At 42.3% G+C, this 15,617-nt stretch overlaps 1 long non-coding RNA gene across 1 annotated transcript; it reads left to right on the top strand.

Moving 5' to 3' along the window:
- The first annotated feature begins 9,322 nt into the window (after positions 1-9,322).
- Positions 9,323-13,775, top strand: LOC145208743 (uncharacterized). Its single transcript, XR_013854931.1, has 3 exons — positions 9,323-9,438; positions 10,226-12,165; positions 12,953-13,775. It is a non-coding gene; the product is annotated as an uncharacterized LOC145208743 (long non-coding RNA).
- Positions 13,776-15,617: the final 1,842 nt, after the last annotated feature.

Genomic DNA, 15,617 nt, shown 5'->3' with positions numbered 1-15,617 from the left:
CCAGAAACATATATGGCGAGAATAAGTTCTGCATCAAGTATTTAAATACCAGGTACAGCAACCTTGATATAAATGTCATAAAAGAACAGCTTATTGTGCATCAACATAGGGCAAAACGGTCCTTGCAACCAAGCAACTGCTAAGGGATTCCTTCACACCCACCACAAGGGATTGTGTGCTAATCAGAGGCAGAGCCAACTTTTTCAGCATGGGGTTATCTTTTCAACATGGCCTAACGATTAAAGTGTCTTAACTCTAAAAAGACAACTCTCCACTTCGTTGATGGGTATCAAGACAACTACATGTGATAAATATGTAATTAGTCCCAAACAAAAAGTTGGAATTGACAGTGTTCACAGTACTTGACTCCCTATAACATTAGCAATTGGAAAAAAAGTAACATAACATGTTTGGCATAGCTTGCTAAAAAAAATACATTTCACCAACTTACATGTTGCTGTCTCAATGAACATAATCGTCTGAGTGTTTGTCTATTTCCACTTTTGCATGTATTTTCATGCTCCTGTGAGACTTTATGTCAGAGAGTTTTTGTATGGTTAAAATCAAATGTTTATGAGATTACTTTTCCATGTTTGAAAGCAAGGTTAAGTCCTTTTACAGATTGAATTAATCTCATTTTCTTAATCTCATTTTCAACTGTCAGCTAAGTCAGGCTCACAATTGTTATGAATTAAGTAGAAATTTCAGCCATTGAAATTTGTAGACTTGTTGTTTTCAACGATTTCAATCTGACCAATTCACAATGGCGGGATTATTCCATGAACACATGCAAATTCGTTGCAAACTAACGACGATGTTAAGTTCAGTAAAAAGGTGTTCGTTTAACTGTTCGTTCGGTAATAAGCGAACTTTTCATTCAGTGGCTACCGAACCTTCAGTGGCAACCAAACCTTCAGTGGCAACCGAACCTTCAGTGGCAAGTCTCATCCGATCGGAACGTTCAGTGGCAAGTCTCATCCGATCTGAACGTTCAGTGGCAAGTCTCTTTGAGTTTGAACACGTCCAGTCATAGAAACCAAATACATTTGACAGACGCAATCATCTACATTATATATACTCATCAAAAAAATTAGCATGCAGAATTTTTCTTTTTCACCTCACCAAAACTCAATCTGAGAGTTTTATTCGCATTATAATCGTCCACGAATGGATATTTGCTTGTCTCGGCATCGAGGTTTACATCTCTTGCCGTTGAGACATTTAACACATTTACTTGCCCCTTGCCAACCAGACTTGTCTACAAAACTTGCCACTTGCCAACAATACTTGCCACTTGCCAACAACGCTTGCCACTTGCCAACAACGCTTGCCACTTGCCAACAACGCTTGCCACTTGCCAACAAGACTTGCCACCAACACTTGCCACTTGCCAACACCGCTTGCCACTTGCCACAAAAATTTCTTGCTTGCCACCGGATTGAGTGGCAACCGTGGCAAGTGGCAAGTGGCAATTTTTGGTTACGACCCTCACTCCTTTCTGAAGCCATTGCAGCAAATAGATTTTTGCTGACACCTGTGTGACCGGAGCTTCCAAGGCCCTGGGCCTTGTATCAGGTCACTGACACTTGTGTTTAGCCTGTATACAAGTAACCTTTTGGGCAGGAGACACTTTGAAATTTGTCAACACAGGCTTTCGCCGTGCTTGCCTATGTCCGTTAGCATTTTGTCAGGGCTGTTGTGCGGAGGTTTTACAAAAGACAGAGCAGTCTGGCAGTTGAGTAAACCTGCTTTGGTTGCCACAATTTAAGGCTCAACCTCCCCGCACTTTGCTGGTTTTCTGTGTCACTTGTTGTGGGTCCCACATCATTGTTTTCCACCCGAGACATGTAAGAAAGGCATGTAAAAAAATTACCATAAATCCTTTTTATTTTCGAGCCACCACATAGCGAAAGGTTGCTTATAAAAGAGTTGGAAACAGTTCATATGGCAGAAATAAATAGTGTGCTTGGTTTTCATTCAGTGTGAGCCACTAAAAGTTGACTGAACTGTGCAGAATTTAAATGTGAACCTTTCTGTTGTGCCAGGTTACTTGCCGAAGGTCAGTATGCAGTATACGAGCGAAAGCACTGGAGCAAAGTGGAAAGCAGGGCAGCGAGCAAGTTGGTGACATGCAACCCTATTGTGTCCAGGAACTGTGACCAGTCTGGGCTCTCTTTTTCTGCCTGTTGTGGTAAAACACCTCGCTCCAAAGGTCCGTATCTATGGTGCCGATTAGGGCGAATTGAAGTCACATGCTTGCAAGGCAGGTTTTTCTCCCTCACTCTGGGCCTTCTGGATTCTGGACTGGCAGACAGCACTTGGCATGTTCAAGGTTGGCTCCTCAGCTGACATTGGCCTCTCCTGGTGCTCTTGGGTCCCTAAAAGCACCACACTACAGCAAGCAGCAGCACATGTGCTGACCAACAGCATTTGCTGCAAAGCATTGCCATTTGTTGTTTTTGTTGAATTGTGATTTAAAATGATCTGTGCCCAAGCTGAAGTGAATCCCCGTTCAATCAGTACCGGTTTTCAATGGCCCCAGGGCTATTTTTCATTCAAATAAAACACTTTGCACCTCAATTGAAATCATTTTTGCTTTCGATTAGGCTTTTTGCCATCTGTATTGCAATTTGTGTGTGCTGCGGGCTGCAAGGCTGGCATTTCAACCAGGAAAGGGTCTTGGGTGACTGAACACAATTGTTTATTTCTAATTTCAAGTGTATCCTATTGCAATTAAGTGATTTGCTGCATGAGCACACTAAAACAGCTTCGTCAAAATGTGTCATTTTTCAAATCCTCTTTTGGCAATTTTGGTGGTGATTTTTTTCTTTATTGTTCTTTATTCTGTGGATTGACATAGATTTCATTGTATCAGTTCATGTTTTGTAAAATTTTTGCTAAAATTAACTATAGTTTTTAATTTTGTTTTCTTTAAATTTACCCTGTTTCGGTGTGCAATAAATCACGATTGGCAACTGCTTGTGTGCTGAAAATTGGTATGGTTGGAAAGAGAATTTTTTGGTTGTTCTATTGGAGGAAAAATTAAGAGTGGGGGTGCTTTTAAACCGGAAATATCTTTGGCTGAAAATTAGTTTAGGAGCTGTTTTGAAAACAGCTCAAATCTGCGTCAGGGAGGAAGATCGGGGTGCTTTTGTTGGTTTGGAGCCTGCCAACAAGTGCTCTGAGCAGGACTGGACCTTTAGCGCACCAAGATAGAGCTCGCTTACCCCAAAAACCCCCCCAAAACCCAATTAGGCAGGGACGCCGTCTCCATAGCAGCGGCGATTGGTTTTGGCGCCCACTCCAGTTGGAGACCACAAGTTTTTTGTGATCGGCGGGGGGTGCAGTTTTCCTTTTTTTAATCAGGACGTTTTTGTCCGGTGAGTCGGCTTTAAATCAATCAAATAAATCGAAAATTACCAAAAAATACAAGCGTTTTGTGACTAATTAACGGTAACGGTCAAACCGATTCGAAGGCAAATTCGCATAAAATATGCTTGAAAATGGTTGCAGCGTGCATCAATGATACTAAAACTTGAAAAATTATCTTGCAAAAGCGTTTAAATTGCGTTTTTAATTAATTATGGATTGCTTCCGTTCGGTTAAAGTACGATGTGCGCATACGATCTTTGTGTGATGACGATGGCTCTTGCACTATGACCGCGCCAACTGACGGTTTTTAAATGAATTTTTTAAAACGCTAGTGGGGGGCCGTCGTTTTTATGCATTAAAAGACTTTTTGCAGCTCTTGGCTTGCTGTTAGGCCTTAAAAATGATTTGTTTGCATTGCAGGACACCCAATTACACTTAGACAAGGCCTTGCGAGGCTTCAAACACAGTAAATTTGCTATAACTGTTGATGAAAGTGGATTTATTGACTTGCAGCTGGACAAAATCATGCTCTCAAAGCCCCAGCAGCGCAGGTTTCTGGCTACAACTGGTGGTTCTTGCCTGGAAAAAATGTTTACAAACATGTCGGTACCCGGTAAGTGTCAAAACTTGTTAAATTGCCCTTTTTAAGGCGAGCAAAATGATTACAAGGCTGGTTCAGTTCCGGCACCGATTTGTTTTGTTGTTCTTGGCCTGTAGAAGCTCTTGAGAATGAAAACAAGGGTCCTGCTGTGAGCATCTCTATGCCACAGACATATAAAGTTGTACACCCCAGCTCTAAGCATTCCCAATGGTTTTATTTTTCGAGATTTGTGTGATTTTAAAACTGCCCTTTCTGAAGCCATTGCAGCAAATAGATTTTTGCTGACACCTGTGTGACCGGAGCTTCCAAGGCCCTGGGCCTTGTATCAGGTCACTGACACTTGTGTTTAGCCCGTATACAAGTAACCTTTTGGGCAGCAGACACTTTGAAATTTGTCAACACAGGCTTTCGCCGTGCTTGCCTATGTCCGTTAGCATTTTGTCAGGGCTGTTGTGCGGAGGTTTTACAAAAGACAGATCAGTCTGGCAGTTGAGTAAACCTGCTTTGGTTACCACAATTTAAGGCTCAACCTCCCCGCACTTTGCTGGTTTTCTGTGTCACTTGTTGTGGGTCCCACATCATTGTTTTCCACCCGAGACATGTAAGAAAGGCATGTAAAAAAATTACCATAAATCCTTTTCATTTTCGAGCCACCACATAGCGAAAGGTTGCTTATAAAAGAGTTGGAAACAGTTCATATGGCAGAAATAAATAGTGTGCTTGGTTTTCATTCAGTGTGAGCCACTAAAAGTTGACTGAACTGTGCAGAATTTAAATGTGAACCTTTCTGTTGTGCCAGGTTACTTGCCGAAGGTCAGTATGCAGTATACAAGCGAAAGCACTGGAGCAAAGTGGAAAGCAGGGCAGCGAGCAAGTTGGTGACATGCAACCCTATTGTGTCCAGGAACTGTGACCAGTCTGGGCTCTCTTTTTCTGCCTGTTGTGGTAAAACACCTCGCTGCAAAGGTCCGTATCTATGGTGCCGATTAGGGCGAATTGAAGTCACATGCTTGCAAGGCAGGTTTTTCTCCCTCACTCTGGGCCTTCTGGATTCTGGACTGGCAGACAGCACTTGGCATGTTCAAGGTTGGCTCCTCAGCTGACATTGGCCTCTCCTGGTGCTCTTGGGTCCCTAAAAGCACCACACTACAGCAAGCAGCAGCACATGTGCTGACCGACAGCATTTGCTGCAAAGCATTGCCATTTGTTGTTTTTGTTGAATTGTGATTTAAAATGACCTGTGCCCAAGCTGAAGTGAATCCCCGTTCAATCAGTACCGGCTTTCAATGGCCCCAGGGCTATTTTTCATTCAAATAAAACACTTTGCACCTCAATTGAAATCATTTTTGCTTTCGATTAGGCTTTTTGCCATCTGTATTGCAATTTGTGTGTGCTGCGGGCTGCAAGGCTGGCATTTCAACCAGGAAAGGGTCTTGGGTGACTGAACACAATTGTTTATTTCTAATTTCAAGTGTATCCTATTGCAATTAAGTGATTTGCTGCATGAGCACACTAAAACAGCTTCGTCAAAATGTGTCATTTTTCAAATCCTCTTTTGGCAATTTTGGTGGTGATTTTTTTCTTTATTGTTCTTTATTCTGTGGATTGACATAGATTTCATTGTATCAGTTCATGTTTTGTAAAATGTTTGCTAAAATTAACTATAGTTTTTAATTTTGTTTTCTTTAAATTTACCCTGTTTCGGTGTGCAATAAATCACGATTGGCAACTGCTTGTGTGCTGAAAATTGGTATGGTTGGAAAGAGAATTTTTTGGTTGTTCTATTGGAGGAAAAATTAAGAGTGGGGGTGCTTTTGAACCGGAAATATCTTTGGCTGAAAATTAGTTTAGGAGCTGTTTTGAAAACAGCTCAAATCTGCGTCAGGGAGGAAGATCGGGGTGCTTTTGTTGGTTTGGAGCCTGCCAACAAGTGCTCTGAGCAGGACTGGACCTTTAGCGCACCAAGATAGAGCTCGCTTACCCCCAAAACCCCCCCAAAACCCAATTAGGCAGGGACGCCGTCTCCATAGCAGCGGCGATTGGTTTTGGCGCCCACTCGAGTTGGAGACCACAAGTTTTTTGTGATCGGCGGGGGGTGCAGTTTTCCTTTTTTTAATCAGGACGTTTTTGTCCGGTGAGTCGGCTTTAAATCAATCAAATCAATCGAAAATTACCAAAAAATACAAGCGTTTTGTGACTAATTAACGGTAACGGTCAAACCGATTCGAAGGCAAATTCGCATAAAATATGCTTGAAAATGGTTGCAGCGTGTATCAATGATACTAAAACTTGAAAAATTATCTTGCAAAAGCGTTTAAATTGCGTTTTTAATTAATTATGGATTGCTTCCGTTCGGTTAAAGTACGATGTGCGCATACGATCTTTGTGTGATGACGATGGCTCTTGCACTATGACCGCGCCAACTGACGGTTTTTAAATGAATTTTTTAAAACGCTAGTGGGGGCCGTCGTTTTTATGCATTAAAAGACTTTTTGCAGCTCTTGGCTTGCTGTTAGGCCTTAAAAATGATTTGTTTGCATTGCAGGACACCCAATTACACTTAGACAAGGCCTTGCGAGGCTTCAAACACAGTAAATTTGCTATAACTGTTGATGAAAGTGGATTTATTGACTTGCAGCTGGACAAAATCATGCTCTCAAAGCCCCAGCAGCGCAGGTTTCTGGCTACAACTGGTGGTTCTTGCCTGGAAAAAATGTTTACAAACATGTCGGTACCCGGTAAGTGTCAAAACTTGTTAAATTGCCCTTTTTAAGGCGAGCAAAATGATTACAAGGCTGGTTCAGTTCCCGCACCGATTTGTTTTGTTGTTCTTGGCCTGTAGAAGCTCTTGAGAATGAAAACAAGGGTCCTGCTGTGAGGATCTATATGCCACAGACATATAAAGTTGTACACCCCAGCTCTAAGCATTCCCAATGGTTTTATTTTTCGAGATTTGTGTGATTTTAAAACTGCCCTTTCTGAAGCCATTGCAGCAAATAGATTTTTGCTGACACCTGTGTGACCGGAGCTTCCAAGGCCCTGGGCCTTGTATCAGGTCACTGACACTTGTGTTTAGCCCGTATACAAGTAACCTTTTGGGCAGCAGACACTTTGAAATTTGTCAACACAGGCTTTCGCCGTGCTTGCCTATGTCCGTTAGCATTTTGTCAGGGCTGTTGTGCGGAGGTTTTACAAAAGACAGATCAGTCTGGCAGTTGAGTAAACCTGCTTTGGTTACCACAATTTAAGGCTCAACCTCCCCGCACTTTGCTGGTTTTCTGTGTCACTTGTTGTGGGTCCCACATCATTGTTTTCCACCCGAGACATGTAAGAAAGGCATGTAAAAAAATTACCATAAATCCTTTTTATTTTCGAGCCACCACATAGCGAAAGGTTGCTTATAAAAGAGTTGGAAACAGTTCATATGGCAGAAATAAATAGTGTGCTTGGTTTTCATTCAGTGTGAGCCACTAAAAGTTGACTGAACTGTGCAGAATTTAAATGTGAACCTTTCTGTTGTGCCAGGTTACTTGCCGAAGGTCAGTATGCAGTATACGAGCGAAAGCACTGGAGCAAAGTGGAAAGCAGGGCAGCGAGCAAGTTGGTGACATGCAACCCTATTGTGTCCAGGAACTGTGACCAGTCTGGGCTCTCTTTTTCTGCCTGTTGTGGTAAAACACCTCGCTGCAAAGGTCCGTATCTATGGTGCCGATTAGGGCGAATTGAAGTCACATGCTTGCAAGGCAGGTTTTTCTCCCTCACTCTGGGCCTTCTGGATTCTGGACTGGCAGACAGCACTTGGCATGTTCAAGGTTGGCTCCTCAGCTGACATTGGCCTCTCCTGGTGCTCTTGGGTCCCTAAAAGCACCACACTACAGCAAGCAGCAGCACATGTGCTGACCAACAGCATTTGCTGCAAAGCATTGCCATTTGTTGTTTTTGTTGAATTGTGATTTAAAATGATCTGTGCCCAAGCTGAAGTGAATCCCCGTTCAATCAGTACCGGTTTTCAATGGCCCCAGGGCTATTTTTCATTCAAATAAAACACTTTGCACCTCAATTGAAATCATTTTTGCTTTCGATTAGGCTTTTTGCCATCTGTATTGCAATTTGTGTGTGCTGCGGGCTGCAAGGCTGGCATTTCAACCAGGAAAGGGTCTTGGGTGACTGAACACAATTGTTTATTTCTAATTTCAAGTGTATCCTATTGCAATTAAGTGATTTGCTGCATGAGCACACTAAAACAGCTTCGTCAAAATGTGTCATTTTTCAAATCCTCTTTTGGCAATTTTGGTGGTGATTTTTTTCTTTATTGTTCTTTATTCTGTGGATTGACATAGATTTCATTGTATCAGTTCATGTTTTGTAAAATGTTTGCTAAAATTAACTATAGTTTTTAATTTTGTTTTCTTTAAATTTACCCTGTTTCGGTGTGCAATAAATCACGATTGGCAACTGCTTGTGTGCTGAAAATTGGTATGGTTGGAAAGAGAATTTTTTGGTTGTTCTATTGGAGGAAAAATTAAGAGTGGGGGTGCTTTTAAACCGGAAATATCTTTGGCTGAAAATTAGTTTAGGAGCTGTTTTGAAAACAGCTCAAATCTGCGTCAGGGAGGAAGATCGGGGTGCTTTTGTTGGTTTGGAGCCTGCCAACAAGTGCTCTGAGCAGGACTGGACCTTTAGCGCACCAAGATAGAGCTCGCTTACCCCAAAAACCCCCCCAAAACCCAATTAGGCAGGGACGCCGTCTCCATAGCAGCGGCGATTGGTTTTGGCGCCCACTCGAGTTGGAGACAACAAGTTTTTTGTGATCGGCGGGGGGTGCAGTTTTCCTTTTTTTAATCAGGACGTTTTTGTCCGGTGAGTCGGCTTTAAATCAATCAAATAAATCGAAAATTACCAAAAAATACAAGCGTTTTGTGACTAATTAACGGTAACGGTCAAACCGATTCGAAGGCAAATTCGCATAAAATATGCTTGAAAATGGTTGCAGCGTGCATCAATGATACTAAAACTTGAAAAATTATCTTGCAAAAGCGTTTAAATTGCGTTTTTAATTAATTATGGATTGCTTCCGTTCGGTTAAAGTACGATGTGCGCATACGATCTTTGTGTGATGACGATGGCTCTTGCACTATGACCGCGCCAACTGACGGTTTTTAAATGAATTTTTTAAAACGCTAGTGGGGGGCCGTCGTTTTTATGCATTAAAAGACTTTTTGCAGCTCTTGGCTTGCTGTTAGGCCTTAAAAATGATTTGTTTGCATTGCAGGACACCCAATTACACTTAGACAAGGCCTTGCGAGGCTTCAAACACAGTAAATTTGCTATAACTGTTGATGAAAGTGGATTTATTGACTTGCAGCTGGACAAAATCATGCTCTCAAAGCCCCAGCAGCGCAGGTTTCTGGCTACAACTGGTGGTTCTTGCCTGGAAAAAATGTTTACAAACATGTCGGTACCCGGTAAGTGTCAAAACTTGTTAAATTGCCCTTTTTAAGGCGAGCAAAATGATTACAAGGCTGGTTCAGTTCCGGCACCGATTTGTTTTGTTGTTCTTGGCCTGTAGAAGCTCTTGAGAATGAAAACAAGGGTCCTGCTGTGAGCATCTCTATGCCACAGACATATAAAGTTGTACACCCCAGCTCTAAGCATTCCCAATGGTTTTATTTTTCGAGATTTGTGTGATTTTAAAACTGCCCTTTCTGAAGCCATTGCAGCAAATAGATTTTTGCTGACACCTGTGTGACCGGAGCTTCCAAGGCCCTGGGCCTTGTATCAGGTCACTGACACTTGTGTTTAGCCCGTATACAAGTAACCTTTTGGGCAGGAGACACTTTGAAATTTGTCAACACAGGCTTTCGCCGTGCTTGCCTATGTCCGTTAGCATTTTGTCAGGGCTGTTGTGCGGAGGTTTTACAAAAGACAGAGCAGTCTGGCAGTTGAGTAAACCTGCTTTGGTTGCCACAATTTAAGGCTCAACCTCCCCGCACTTTGCTGGTTTTCTGTGTCACTTGTTGTGGGTCCCACATCATTGTTTTCCACCCGAGACATGTAAGAAAGGCATGTAAAAAAATTACCATAAATCCTTTTTATTTTCGAGCCACCACATAGCGAAAGGTTGCTTATAAAAGAGTTGGAAACAGTTCATATGGCAGAAATAAATAGTGTGCTTGGTTTTCATTCAGTGTGAGCCACTAAAAGTTGACTGAACTGTGCAGAATTTAAATGTGAACCTTTCTGTTGTGCCAGGTTACTTGCCGAAGGTCAGTATGCAGTATACGAGCGAAAGCACTGGAGCAAAGTGGAAAGCAGGGCAGCGAGCAAGTTGGTGACATGCAACCCTATTGTGTCCAGGAACTGTGACCAGTCTGGGCTCTCTTTTTCTGCCTGTTGTGGTAAAACACCTCGCTCCAAAGGTCCGTATCTATGGTGCCGATTAGGGCGAATTGAAGTCACATGCTTGCAAGGCAGGTTTTTCTCCCTCACTCTGGGCCTTCTGGATTCTGGACTGGCAGACAGCACTTGGCATGTTCAAGGTTGGCTCCTCAGCTGACATTGGCCTCTCCTGGTGCTCTTGGGTCCCTAAAAGCACCACACTACAGCAAGCAGCAGCACATGTGCTGACCGACAGCATTTGCTGCAAAGCATTGCCATTTGTTGTTTTTGTTGAATTGTGATTTAAAATGACCTGTGCCCAAGCTGAAGTGAATCCCCGTTCAATCAGTACCGGTTTTCAATGGCCCCAGGGCTATTTTTCATTCAAATAAAACACTTTGCACCTCAATTGAAATCATTTTTGCTTTCGATTAGGCTTTTTGCCATCTGTATTGCAATTTGTGTGTGCTGCGGGCTGCAAGGCTGGCATTTCAACCAGGAAAGGGTCTTGGGTGACTGAACACAATTGTTTATTTCTAATTTCAAGTGTATCCTATTGCAATTAAGTGATTTGCTGCATGAGCACACTAAAACAGCTTCGTCAAAATGTGTCATTTTTCAAATCCTCTTTTGGCAATTTTGGTGGTGATTTTTTTCTTTATTGTTCTTTATTCTGTGGATTGACATAGATTTCATTGTATCAGTTCATGTTTTGTAAAATGTTTGCTAAAATTAACTATAGTTTTTAATTTTGTTTTCTTTAAATTTACCCTGTTTCGGTGTGCAATAAATCACGATTGGCAACTGCTTGTGTGCTGAAAATTGGTATGGTTGGAAAGAGAATTTTTTGGTTGTTCTATTGGAGGAAAAATTAAGAGTGGGGGTGCTTTTAAACCGGAAATATCTTTGGCTGAAAATTAGTTTAGGAGCTGTTTTGAAAACAGCTCAAATCTGCGTCAGGGAGGAAGATCGGGGTGCTTTTGTTGGTTTGGAGCCTGCCAACAAGTGCTCTGAGCAGGACTGGACCTTTAGCGCACCAAGATAGAGCTCGCTTACCCCAAAAACCCCCCCAAAACCCAATTAGGCAGGGACGCCGTCTCCATAGCAGCGGCGATTGGTTTTGGCGCCCACTCCAGTTGGAGACCACAAGTTTTTTGTGATCGGCGGGGGGTGCAGTTTTCCTTTTTTTAATCAGGACGTTTTTGTCCGGTGAGTCGGCTTTAAATCAATCAAATAAATCGAAAATTACCAAAAAATACAAGCGTTTTGTGACTAATTAACGGTAACGGTCAAACCGATTCGAAGGCAAATTCGCATAAAATATGCTTGAAAATGGTTGCAGCGTGCATCAATGATACTAAAACTTGAAAAATTATCTTGCAAAAGCGTTTAAATTGCGTTTTTAATTAATTATGGATTGCTTCCGTTCGGTTAAAGTACGATGTGCGCATACGATCTTTGTGTGATGACGATGGCTCTTGCACTATGACCGCGCCAACTGACGGTTTTTAAATGAATTTTTTAAAACGCTAGTGGGGGGCCGTCGTTTTTATGCATTAAAAGACTTTTTGCAGCTCTTGGCTTGCTGTTAGGCCTTAAAAATGATTTGTTTGCATTGCAGGACACCCAATTACACTTAGACAAGGCCTTGCGAGGCTTCAAACACAGTAAATTTGCTATAACTGTTGATGAAAGTGGATTTATTGACTTGCAGCTGGACAAAATCATGCTCTCAAAGCCCCAGCAGCGCAGGTTTCTGGCTACAACTGGTGGTTCTTGCCTGGAAAAAATGTTTACAAACATGTCGGTACCCGGTAAGTGTCAAAACTTGTTAAATTGCCCTTTTTAAGGCGAGCAAAATGATTACAAGGCTGGTTCAGTTCCGGCACCGATTTGTTTTGTTGTTCTTGGCCTGTAGAAGCTCTTGAGAATGAAAACAAGGGTCCTGCTGTGAGCATCTCTATGCCACAGACATATAAAGTTGTACACCCCAGCTCTAAGCATTCCCAATGGTTTTATTTTTCGAGATTTGTGTGATTTTAAAACTGCCCTTTCTGAAGCCATTGCAGCAAATAGATTTTTGCTGACACCTGTGTGACCGGAGCTTCCAAGGCCCTGGGCCTTGTATCAGGTCACTGACACTTGTGTTTAGCCCGTATACAAGTAACCTTTTGGGCAGGAGACACTTTGAAATTTGTCAACACAGGCTTTCGCCGTGCTTGCCTATGTCCGTTAGCATTTTGTCAGGGCTGTTGTGCGGAGGTTTTACAAAAGACAGAGCAGTCTGGCAGTTGAGTAAACCTGCTTTGGTTGCCACAATTTAAGGCTCAACCTCCCCGCACTTTGCTGGTTTTCTGTGTCACTTGTTGTGGGTCCCACATCATTGTTTTCCACCCGAGACATGTAAGAAAGGCATGTAAAAAAATTACCATAAATCCTTTTTATTTTCGAGCCACCACATAGCGAAAGGTTGCTTATAAAAGAGTTGGAAACAGTTCATATGGCAGAAATAAATAGTGTGCTTGGTTTTCATTCAGTGTGAGCCACTAAAAGTTGACTGAACTGTGCAGAATTTAAATGTGAACCTTTCTGTTGTGCCAGGTTACTTGCCGAAGGTCAGTATGCAGTATACGAGCGAAAGCACTGGAGCAAAGTGGAAAGCAGGGCAGCGAGCAAGTTGGTGACATGCAACCCTATTGTGTCCAGGAACTGTGACCAGTCTGGGCTCTCTTTTTCTGCCTGTTGTGGTAAAACACCTCGCTCCAAAGGTCCGTATCTATGGTGCCGATTAGGGCGAATTGAAGTCACATGCTTGCAAGGCAGGTTTTTCTCCCTCACTCTGGGCCTTCTGGATTCTGGACTGGCAGACAGCACTTGGCATGTTCAAGGTTGGCTCCTCAGCTGACATTGGCCTCTCCTGGTGCTCTTGGGTCCCTAAAAGCACCACACTACAGCAAGCAGCAGCACATGTGCTGACCAACAGCATTTGCTGCAAAGCATTGCCATTTGTTGTTTTTGTTGAATTGTGATTTAAAATGATCTGTGCCCAAGCTGAAGTGAATCCCCGTTCAATCAGTACCGGTTTTCAATGGCCCCAGGGCTATTTTTCATTCAAATAAAACACTTTGCACCTCAATTGAAATCATTTTTGCTTTCGATTAGGCTTTTTGCCATCTGTATTGCAATTTGTGTGTGCTGCGGGCTGCAAGGCTGGCATTTCAACCAGGAAAGGGTCTTGGGTGACTGAACACAATTGTTTATTTCTAATTTCAAGTGTATCCTATTGCAATTAAGTGATTTGCTGCATGAGCACACTAAAACAGCTTCGTCAAAATGTGTCATTTTTCAAATCCTCTTTTGGCAATTTTGGTGGTGATTTTTTTCTTTATTGTTCTTTATTCTGTGGATTGACATAGATTTCATTGTATCAGTTCATGTTTTGTAAAATTTTTGCTAAAATTAACTATAGTTTTTAATTTTGTTTTCTTTAAATTTACCCTGTTTCGGTGTGCAATAAATCACGATTGGCAACTGCTTGTGTGCTGAAAATTGGTATGGTTGGAAAGAGAATTTTTTGGTTGTTCTATTGGAGGAAAAATTAAGAGTGGGGGTGCTTTTAAACCGGAAATATCTTTGGCTGAAAATTAGTTTAGGAGCTGTTTTGAAAACAGCTCAAATCTGCGTCAGGGAGGAAGATCGGGGTGCTTTTGTTGGTTTGGAGCCTGCCAACAAGTGCTCTGAGCAGGACTGGACCTTTAGCGCACCAAGATAGAGCTCGCTTACCCCAAAAACCCCCCCAAAACCCAATTAGGCAGGGACGCCGTCTCCATAGCAGCGGCGATTGGTTTTGGCGCCCACTCCAGTTGGAGACCACAAGTTTTTTGTGATCGGCGGGGGGTGCAGTTTTCCTTTTTTTAATCAGGACGTTTTTGTCCGGTGAGTCGGCTTTAAATCAATCAAATAAATCGAAAATTACCAAAAAATACAAGCGTTTTGTGACTAATTAACGGTAACGGTCAAACCGATTCGAAGGCAAATTCGCATAAAATATGCTTGAAAATGGTTGCAGCGTGCATCAATGATACTAAAACTTGAAAAATTATCTTGCAAAAGCGTTTAAATTGCGTTTTTAATTAATTATGGATTGCTTCCGTTCGGTTAAAGTACGATGTGCGCATACGATCTTTGTGTGATGACGATGGCTCTTGCACTATGACCGCGCCAACTGACGGTTTTTAAATGAATTTTTTAAAACGCTAGTGGGGGGCCGTCGTTTTTATGCATTAAAAGACTTTTTGCAGCTCTTGGCTTGCTGTTAGGCCTTAAAAATGATTTGTTTGCATTGCAGGACACCCAATTACACTTAGACAAGGCCTTGCGAGGCTTCAAACACAGTAAATTTGCTATAACTGTTGATGAAAGTGGATTTATTGACTTGCAGCTGGACAAAATCATGCTCTCAAAGCCCCAGCAGCGCAGGTTTCTGGCTACAACTGGTGGTTCTTGCCTGGAAAAAATGTTTACAAACATGTCGGTACCCGGTAAGTGTCAAAACTTGTTAAATTGCCCTTTTTAAGGCGAGCAAAATGATTACAAGGCTGGTTCAGTTCCGGCACCGATTTGTTTTGTTGTTCTTGGCCTGTAGAAGCTCTTGAGAATGAAAACAAGGGTCCTGCTGTGAGCATCTCTATGCCACAGACATATAAAGTTGTACACCCCAGCTCTAAGCATTCCCAATGGTTTTATTTTTCGAGATTTGTGTGATTTTAAAACTGCCCTTTCTGAAGCCATTGCAGCAAATAGATTTTTGCTGACACCTGTGTGACCGGAGCTTCCAAGGCCCTGGGCCTTGTATCAGGTCACTGACACTTGTGTTTAGCCCGTATACAAGTAACCTTTTGGGCAGGAGACACTTTGAAATTTGTCAACACAGGCTTTCGCCGTGCTTGCCTATGTCCGTTAGCATTTTGTCAGGGCTGTTGTGCGGAGGTTTTACAAAAGACAGAGCAGTCTGGCAGTTGAGTAAACCTGCTTTGGTTGCCACAATTTAAGGCTCAACCTCCCCGCACTTTGCTGGTTTTCTGTGTCACTTGTTGTGGGTCCCACATCATTGTTTTCCACCCGAGACATGTAAGAAAGGCATGTAAAAAAATTACCATAAATCCTTTTTATTTTCGAGCCACCACATAGCGAAAGGTTGCTTATAAAAGAGTTGGAAACAGTTCATATGGCAGAAATAAATAGTGTGCTTGGTTTTCATTCAGTG

This window comes from Phallusia mammillata, unplaced genomic scaffold, assembly GCF_965637545.1.
Source record: "Phallusia mammillata unplaced genomic scaffold, kaPhaMamm4.hap1.1 HAP1_SCAFFOLD_343, whole genome shotgun sequence".
Lineage (NCBI taxonomy): Eukaryota > Metazoa > Chordata > Ascidiacea > Phlebobranchia > Ascidiidae > Phallusia > Phallusia mammillata.
Note: the sequence above shows the minus strand (reverse complement) of the source record. Positions and strands in the feature narration are given on the sequence as shown.